General features: G+C 35.9%; 1 pseudogene across 1 annotated transcript; it reads left to right on the top strand.

Annotated features, from left to right (window-relative positions):
- The first annotated feature begins 6,735 nt into the window (after positions 1 to 6,735).
- Positions 6,736 to 8,916, top strand: LOC308433003 (selenoprotein P-like; annotated as a pseudogene). The gene is made up of 2 exons: positions 6,736 to 6,750; positions 7,878 to 8,916. The product of its transcript is annotated as a selenoprotein P-like (transcript).
- Positions 8,917 to 9,600: the final 684 nt, after the last annotated feature.

Below are 9,600 nucleotides of genomic sequence, written 5' to 3'. Positions count from 1 at the left end.
ATTTAAATCAGAAATGGACAAAATAAATAAAACACCAAAAGAGACAACCCTAGAGGTATAAACCATAAAACAGAAATAGAAGTCACAGATGCAAGCATTTCCAACAGACTACAAGAGATGAAAGAGAGAATCTCGGGGGTCGAAGACAACATAGAAAACATAGACAAAACAGTCAGAGAAGATGCAAAAACCTAAAAGCTCCTAACCCAAAATGTCTAGGAGATCCAGAACACAATGAGAAGACCAAACCTAAGATTAAGAGGAATAGAAGAGGGTGAAGAATATCAACTAAGAGGCACAGTAAATATCTTCAACAAAATCATAGAAGAAAACTTCCCTATCCTTAAGAATGAGAAGAACATGAGCATAAAACAAGCCTACAGAACTGAAAATAGATTGGACCAGAAAAGAAATTACTCCCAACACATAATAGTCAAAACGCCAAGTGCCAAAGCAAAGAAAGAATACTAGAAGCAGTAAGGGGAAAGGGTCATGTAACATATAAAGGCAGACCAATCAGAATCACACCTGATTTCTCTACAGAGACTATGAAAGCTAGAAGAGCCTGGACAGACATCATGCAGACCGTGTCAGACCAAGCTGCTATACCCAGCAAAACTCTCAATCACCATAGATGGAGAGACCAAGATATTCCAAGACAAAACTGAATTTACACAATATCTAACCCAAAACCCAGCACTACAATGAATTATAGGTGGAAAACCAATACAATGAGGAAAACTACATCTTAGTAAAAACAAGAAAATACCTAAGCAAGGCAATCAAAAAAAGAAAGACACACAGGCACAATTCAACCTCCAAAAGCAAAAATAGCAGGAAACAGCCACCACTATTCCTTAATATCTGTTAATATAAATCAATTCATTTCCCCAATAGAAAAATATAGGATATAAGACTAAATACATAAACAAAACCAAGCATTTTGCTGCATACAGGAAACTCATCTCAGAGACAGAGACAGACACTATCTCAGAGTAAAAGGTTGGGGGAAAAAAAACTTCCAAAAATGGCTCCAAGAAGCAAGCTGGAGGGGTCATTCTAATATCAAATAAAGTAGATTTTCAACCAAAAGTTATCAAAAAAGATAAGGAAGGACACTTTTTACTTATTACCGGGGAAATCTGTCAGGAGGAACTCTCAATCCTTAACAGATATGCTCCAAATACAAAAGCACCCATATTCATAAAAGAAACCCTACTAATGCTCAAAAAATATATTGCACCCAGCACAATTATAGTGGGAGACCATAAAACCCCACTCTCAACAATAGACAGATTGTGGAAACAAAAGCTGAACAAGGACATAAAACATAAAACTAGCAGAGGTTATGGACCAATGGGAATTAATAGTTATCTACAGAACATATCATCCTAAAACAAAAGAATACATCTTCTCAGCACCTCACAGCATCTTCTCCAAAATCGATCACATAATTGGCCACAAAATGAGCCTCAATAGATGTAAGAATATTGAAATACTCTCCTGCATTCTTTCAGATCATCATGGTCTAAGGCTAGTTTTACTAACAACAAAGACAACAAAAATTCCATATGCACATAGAAACTAAACAATGCTCTATCGAACAATAGCAGGGTCAAAGAAGAAATAAAGAAAGAATGCAAGGAAGTTCTAGAATTCAATGAAAACAAAAACACACCATACCCAAACGTATGTGATTCAATGAAAGCAACACTGAGAGAAAAACTCATAGCCCTGAGTGCTTTCAAAAAGAAACTGGAGAGATATACACTAGCAACTTGACAGCATAGTTGAAAGCACTAGAACAAAAGAAAGTAGATATACCCAAGAGGAGTAGACGGCAAGAAATAAGCAAACTTAGGGCAGATATAGACCAAATAGAAACAAAAAGAACCATTCAAAGTATCAACAAAACCAAGATCTGGTTCTTCGAGAAAATTAAGAAGATTGATAAACCCTTAGCCAGACTAACTAGAGGGCAAAGAGAGAATATACAAATAAACAAAATCAGAACTGAAAGTGGAGACATAATAACTGAAACCAGAAAATTCAAGAAATCCTTGATCTCACTACAAAAGCCTATATTCAACAAAGCTGAAAAATCTCGAAGAAATGGATGAATTCCTAGACAGTTACCAGAGAATAAAGTTAAACAAAGACCAGGTAAACCATCAAAATAATCCCATAACACCTAAAGAAATAAAATCACTCATCAAAAGCCTCCCAACCGAAATAACCCAGGTCCAGATGGGTTCAGTGCAGAACTCTATCAGACATTTATTGATGACATAATACCAATACTCTCCAAACTATTCCATAAAATGGAATTAGATGGAATACTACCTAACTCATTTTTTCAGGCTACAATAAGCCTCCTTCCTAAACCATGCAAAGACCCTACAAGGAAAGAGAACTTCAGATCAATCTCACTTATAAATATTGATGCAAAAATACTCAACAAAATCCTTGCAAACCGAATCCAAGAACACATCAAAACAATCATTCACCATGATCAAGTAAGCTTCATCTCTGGGATGCAGGAATGGTTTAATATACAGAAATCATCAAAGTAATCCACCATATAAAAAAACTCAAAAAAAAAAAAAAAAAAACAAAAAAAAAACATGGTCATCTCACTGGATGCTGAGAAAGTATTTGACAAAATTCAACACCCCTTCATGATAAAAGTCTCAGAAAGAACAGGAATCCAAAGCCCATACCTAAAAATAATATAAGCAATATACAGAAAACCAACAGCTAATATCAAATTTAAGTGCGAAACTTGAAGCAATCCCACCAAAATCAGGGACTGGAAAAGCCTGCCTACCCTCCCTCTACCTATTCAACATAGTACTAGAAGTCCTGGCGGGAGCAATTAGACAGCAAAAGGAAATCAAGGGGATACAAATTGGAAAGGAAGAAGTAAAAACATCTCTATTTGCAGATGACATGACAGTGTAATTAAGCAACCCCAAAAATTCCACCAGAGAACTTCTACAGCTGATTAACAAATTCAGCAAAGTGGCTGGATATAAAATTAACTCAAACAAATCAGTTGCCTTCCTCTACTCAAAGGACAAATGTGGAGAATAAAATTAGGGAATAGATATCCTTTACAATAGTCACAAAATGTATGAAATATCTTGGTGTTACTCTATCTAAGCAAGTAAAGGACATGTATGACAAGAACTTCAAATCTCTAAAGAAGGAAATGGAGGAAGATCTCATAAAGTGGAAAGTTCTCCCATGCTAATGGATTAGAAGGATCAACATTGTAAAAATGGCCATCTTACCAAAAGCAATCTACAGATTCAATGCAATTCCCATCAAAATACCAACCCAATTATTCATAGAGGTGAAAAGAGCAATATGCAATTTCATCTGGAATAACAAAAGAACTAGAATAGTGAAATCTATCCTGACAAAGAAAAAACATCAGCGGGAATCACTATCTCTGACCTCAAGCTATATTACAAGGCAATTGTGCTAAAAACTGCACGGTACTGGTACCGAAATAGAATAGAACAATGGAACAATGGAATAGAATAGAAGATCCAGAAACGAGCCCTCACATATATGGTCACCTAATTTTTGATATAGGAGCTATGAACATTCAATGGAAAAAAGACAGCCTATTCAACAAATGGTGCTGTTTCAACTGGTACTCAGAATGCAGAAGAATGAAAATAGACCCTTTCTTATCTCCTTGTACAAAGCTCAAGTGTACGTGGATCAAAGATCTCCACATTAAACCTGGTACACTGAATCTATTAGATGAGAGAGTAGGGAAAACCTTAGAACTCATAGGCACAGGAGGAAATTTCCTGAACAGAACACCAATGGCTCGAGCTCTATGGTCAAAGATTGACAAATGGAACTGAATGAGATTGCAAAGTTTCTGTAAAACTAAGGACAGTGTCAGTAAAACAAAACAGCAGCTAACAGAGTGGGAAAAGATCTTTACCAACCCAACATCAGATAGAGGCCTAATATCCAATGTATACAAAGAACTCAAAAAGCTAGACACCAGAGAATCAAACAACCCTATTTAAAAATGAGGTACAGAGCTAAACAAAATTTCTCAATTGAGGAATATTGAATGGCTGAGAAGCATCTAAGGACGCACTCGACATCCTTAGCTATCAGGGAAATACAAATCAAAATAACCCTGAGATTTCACCTCACACCAGTCAGATTGGCCAAGATAAAAATTTCAGATGACAACAGATACTTGCAAGGATGTAGAGAAAGAGGAACATGTCTCCACTCTTTTTGGGGTTGTAAACTGGTATCTCCACTCTGGAAATCAGTCTGGCGATTCCTCATAAAATTGGACATAGTACTACCTAAAGAACCAGTTATTTCACTTCTGGGCATATACCCCAGAGAAGCTCCAACATACAACTAAGACACTTGCACCACAATGTTCATAGCAGCTCTATTTATAATAGCCAGAAGCTGGAAAGAACCCAGATGTCCTTCACTAGATGAATGGATACAAATATTGTGGTACATTTATACAATGGAGTACTACTCAGCTATTAGAAACAAGGACTTTATGAAATTCTTTAGAGTAGGATGCATTTAGAGAATATTATCCTGAGTGAGATAGCACAGTCACAAAAGAACAGACATAATATGCAGTCACTGATAATTGGATACTAACCCCAGAAAATTCTGCATATTCCACAAACAACTCACAGACTATATAAAGTTCAAAAAAAAAAAAAAAAAAAAAAAAAAAAAAAAAAAAAACAAAGACCAAAAAAAATAAAAAACCTGACAAAATAAAAAACCATTATGCTTAATCATTACACAAAAAAAACTTTGACTAATCCCAGGTTACATCCTGCTTTACATGTACTTTATGCCCATTGTAACTCGGAAGATCTTAATGCACACTGTCAAACCTTTAAAAAAAAAAAAAAAAAAAAAAAACAAGCACTGTCAAAAATGTATTTGTATACTTTTATGCAAAAATGCTTAAAATTTGTACATTTATCTTTGTTTTTTAAAATAAAGTTGTTCAATTAAAAAAAGAAAAAAGAAATATACTAACATAATGATTATTTAAGGGATTAAGAGCCATCAAATAGCTACACTAATTAAAATATCTGCTGACTTGATATTAATGCTATAAATGATGAAAATGTAATACCAAATTCAATGTCAAAAGTGAGATTTTGAAATGCAAACTTCAGTCTTTGAGTTTTACAAATAAGACTTAAGCATTCTGAACCACAAATTCAGCTTTAATCTTGCCCTCTTGTTCTTGCTTCTCTTACACTTGCTCCCTTTGTTCCTTCTCTCCCCATGTCTTTTCCCCTTCTCCATGAACTCATATCCAGCCTCTTTTTTTTCTCCTCTTCTCTACTCCTATCTTCCTCCTTTTACTTCCTCCTCCTCCCCTCCCCCGCCTCTATTACCCTCTTATCTCCCCTCTTCATGCCCAGAATAAACTCTATTCTATACTAAAAAAAAAAAAAAAGAAAGAAAGAAAGAAAGAAAGAAAGAAAGAAAGAAAGAAAGAAAGAAAGAGAAAGAAAAAGAAAGAAAACTTTGACCTTAGATTTTTAGGACACTTTGATCAGTATTAATATGATTATAATAATATGAGTGGAGATTTTAAGTGGTTTTGAGTAAGTTTTCTTAAAATTGAATATTTAGAAAGATTGTTATCATCAGATGCATGACTAATTCCCTGTTTTGTGAAATTTTCACTCAGTACAAATCCATTAAAGTTTAACTCTGATATGAGTTTATAAATGTGAAGAAAAATACAAAATGGTTGAAACAAACCCTTGAAAGAAATGATAATCTGATAGGCAATGTTCATGTATGTATTGTAAAAGAACATAGTTCTGAATCAGACCTGCAATACAAATGTGTGTTATGAATTTTTAGAAGAAAATGGTAGTCATATATTAAGACACATTTTATGTATCTGCACATTAGTTTGTAACCTCCATGGTTGTTACAAGGAATTTCATCCTCAACATTTTTACTTCTTACCATCATTTAACCAACACACCCCAGAAAATTGTTTACTTTAAGGAAGGCTATTGATTTAAGTACAGAAACATTATATTTAAATACCAAGTGTAAAAAGAAAAATACATAAATGGTTTTGGTCATCGAGAGTTAAGAAGCCATTATTTATATAACAATACACAGCTAAATTACTATGTTCTGACCCTGGTAAGACTGTATACTCCAACAATGAGAATGACTCAGATTTTTTCATCTGGCCTCCATAAATCAGCCTGTTATTTTAAAAGAATGACTAAGGTTCTGTCCTTAGTCATTTAATTATATAGAGCTCATGAAAACACAGGGAATTTTTACTATTCCTTTTCAAATATGTTAGGTTGTTTTTTCCCATGATAAAGCATACAGACCTTCTTGGTTTATACTTATTTCTTCCACAAGAAGGTTCATGCTTGTATCTTTTTAGTCATTAGTGTTTTTAAGAATCCACAAACATTTGAAAAATGTCTTCATGTGAGAATGCCAGGGAGAAAGAAATGCATTAAACAGTCTATTCTAATAGCAAATGTCTCTTCATTTTAATAATTGGTTAAAAAGAGGTTTCCTGAATTGTACAGAAATTCTGTTCATTATATTAGTTTCTTTTTCATTGCTGAAATACAATACCATGACCAGTGAAATTTAAGAGGACAAAGATGTTATTAGTATTTACAGTTCCTGTTTATAGGATAATAGTTGCAAGGCATCATGGTCTTGAGAGCAGTAAGTTGGCAGTTTCTTATTCTAAATGCAAGCATGAAGCAGGGAATAAGCAAAAATCATAGCAGGTCTGTTAAGCTGGTCTCAAGTGACATGATTACACTAAGAAAACCATACTTAAACCTCCCCAAACAGGGCCACCAGCTGAGGACAAGTTTCCTTAGGAATGGCAATGCCATTCATATTTTTTCCTATAAGAAGCTGACCTCAGTTTCTTGTAACTGATGATTATAGTGATCAACCAGCCTTCTCTTCATTCATTTTCTTCAGGTTACTTCTCTGAAGTTATCAGTGAAGAACCTGCCTTGAGCTTCTTGTCACAGCTCATTGATGAGGTCACAGCACTATTCTAGGATTAGAACATACCACCTCCCATACCCGCTCCCATTCCTCACATTGCACCCATTCCAGGGTTCTTCTCTTCTTTAGGAATTTCTGTCACTTCAGCTGTAGTTAGTAAGGAGGCCACTGCAGCAGCATCCAGTAATGTAATTCTTACAACTTTTGTTGGATCAGTGTTTCCCCTTTCCACCATGTTTACAAAATCTCCAAACATTTTATCATAACCAACTTCTGAGTAACTCTTCAGAATTTTCTGAACTATCAAAGATCCTTCAACACCTGCATTATTAGCAATTGTCATTGCAGAAATTTTAAGTGATTTATACCTGTTTTTTTTTGATGTTCACTTGCAGTTTTTAATGAATCCAAGGCTGGGATGCACCAAAGCAGAGCACAACCCCCTCCTAGAACAATTCCGTTATCAACAGCTGCTTTTCTAGCTTTGAGAGCATCTGTAACTCTCTTTCTTCTCATTCACTTCAACATCACTTGTCCCTTTAACCATCAACACAACTACTTCATCTGAAAGTTTAGCAAGTAACTTGTTCAGCTTTTCCTTTTCATATTCACTAGTTGTGATGTCTAGCTACTCAGTAATTTCTTGAATGTTTTTTAATGTGAGTCACCTTTTCCTTTCAAAAGCATGGCATCATCTTTGGTGACAATGACCTCTGCAACTTTTCCTAAGTCACGAGTTTAATGTCATTCAGTGGAGCTGCCCTAACTAGAGCAAAGAAGCAGAGGACAAAAGCTAGTCTGAAGGGGTTCCGACAACCTCAGCAATGTAGAGAAGCCTAGGGCTTGCTCTGGCTCTCTGTCTCCTCCCCTATGGAGGAGAAGAGAGCCAAGGCCAAAGCCCTGCTTGTAAGCAAGCTCCAGCCTACCACATAAGAGATCAAAATCCAGTGCTAAACTTCAAGGGCACAGTGACCGTGGTTGCTCTTCCTCAAGCCAGCTGATACCTGTGCCTTCTGCAGGCATCCAAATTGGAAGACCTGTGAATAAAACTAGAGAACCAATGATATTTTAACTTCTCCTATATTGTTGTTAATCATCAAGGATCTCCTTCCCAATTAAAACACGCACATCTTCAAAAGCAAGTGTCAGATCACATTGCTGTTTGCAGACAAGAAGAACATCAAACAGATGTCTGGACTTAAATGGAAACAAAGACTACTTTCTCATATGTGACAGTCTTGTGTATCACCTTGGTTTGCCTTACTCCTTCCTCACTTTCCCCTACATTAAAAAGCCATTAAGACTGCTTACTGTGAGAAGAGGGGGTGGAAACTGATCTTTCAAGAGTCTTGAAGATGAAGACTTCTGTAAAAACATGTCCTCAGCTACATCGAGTAAAACCTCAGAGCCCTCAGAGGCACATGACTACCACAAACACCATGGCAAACATGGGCATGAGCATCTAGGGAACAGTAAGCCTTCAGAGTATCAGCAACCAGGGCACTAGATGTTGACACATTTCTGCCTCCTTTAGGCTTGCACCACCACCATAAGCACAAGAGCCAGCACAGGCAGGGTCACTTAGAGAGCTGAGACATGGGGGCAAGTGAAGGCTTGCAACTTTCACTTGCCCAAAAGAAGCTCTGCCCAAGGGGATGCATAAACCAGTTTCTGTGTAAGTTGTCTAAGGAGTCTGGGGCAGCTACCAGTAGCTGCTGCTGCCACTGCCACCACCTCATATTTGAGAAGTCAGGGTTGCAATCGCTTGACAATGTGCTGAAACCCTCCCATCCTTATGTAGCTGATGGGCTTTTCACGGAGGAGAAAGTAATTGAATCCTGTCAATGTAGATCACCTCCAGCTGTCTGACACAGTCAGCTTGTTAGCCCCACAGAAGCCAATCCCAACTGAAGCTGAAATAGTAAGACCAAGAAATGAAAAAGACAGTTGAAGTAAGTATTTAAACTAAAGTATACTCTCCCCAACTCCATCTAAAGACACAATTTTATTTCTAGAATGTTTACAACTCATTTAACTAATTAGTAAACTAAAAGTAGTTGGAATTGGATTGTGCAAACATGGAGAAATCTACCATATTGGCTTTTAAAATTAAAAATTTTTATCCACAAAACATTTCATCCAAATTGGATGTGTACTATGGGGCAACTGAAAAGTGATTGCGGCATTTGGTAAATATGTCATTCTTTTTCCCTTTTCCAGTGTTCTAAATACATTGATGAGAACAGAAACATAAACTATGACCTAGAGGTTTCTGTTGCATAACTCATAATTAAGAATGAAGAAGAAACAACAAAGACATATTTTCCAGTTTTTTTTTTTTCTTTACTTAAACTCTCACAACAATAGAAACTTTGTCTTTCTAACCTTAGGTTTTAAACAGATTAAATATTTAACAGACTACATTTTAAATATCTTCTTATCTTTGTTATCTCTAAGCTTGAGTTTTACTACCTGTATCTGTGAATCTTGTTTCCTTCATCTAATAATGTATTTTTATTCTGAGTTGTGAGAGGCTGTCCTGAAAGATGTAAT

The sequence above is a fragment of the Micromys minutus genome (genome assembly GCF_963924665.1).
Source record: "Micromys minutus genome assembly, chromosome: 19".
NCBI classification, from domain to species: Eukaryota; Metazoa; Chordata; class Mammalia; order Rodentia; family Muridae; genus Micromys; species Micromys minutus.
The sequence above is the reverse complement of the archived record's forward strand: the minus strand, read 5'-3'. Positions and strand labels throughout refer to the sequence as shown.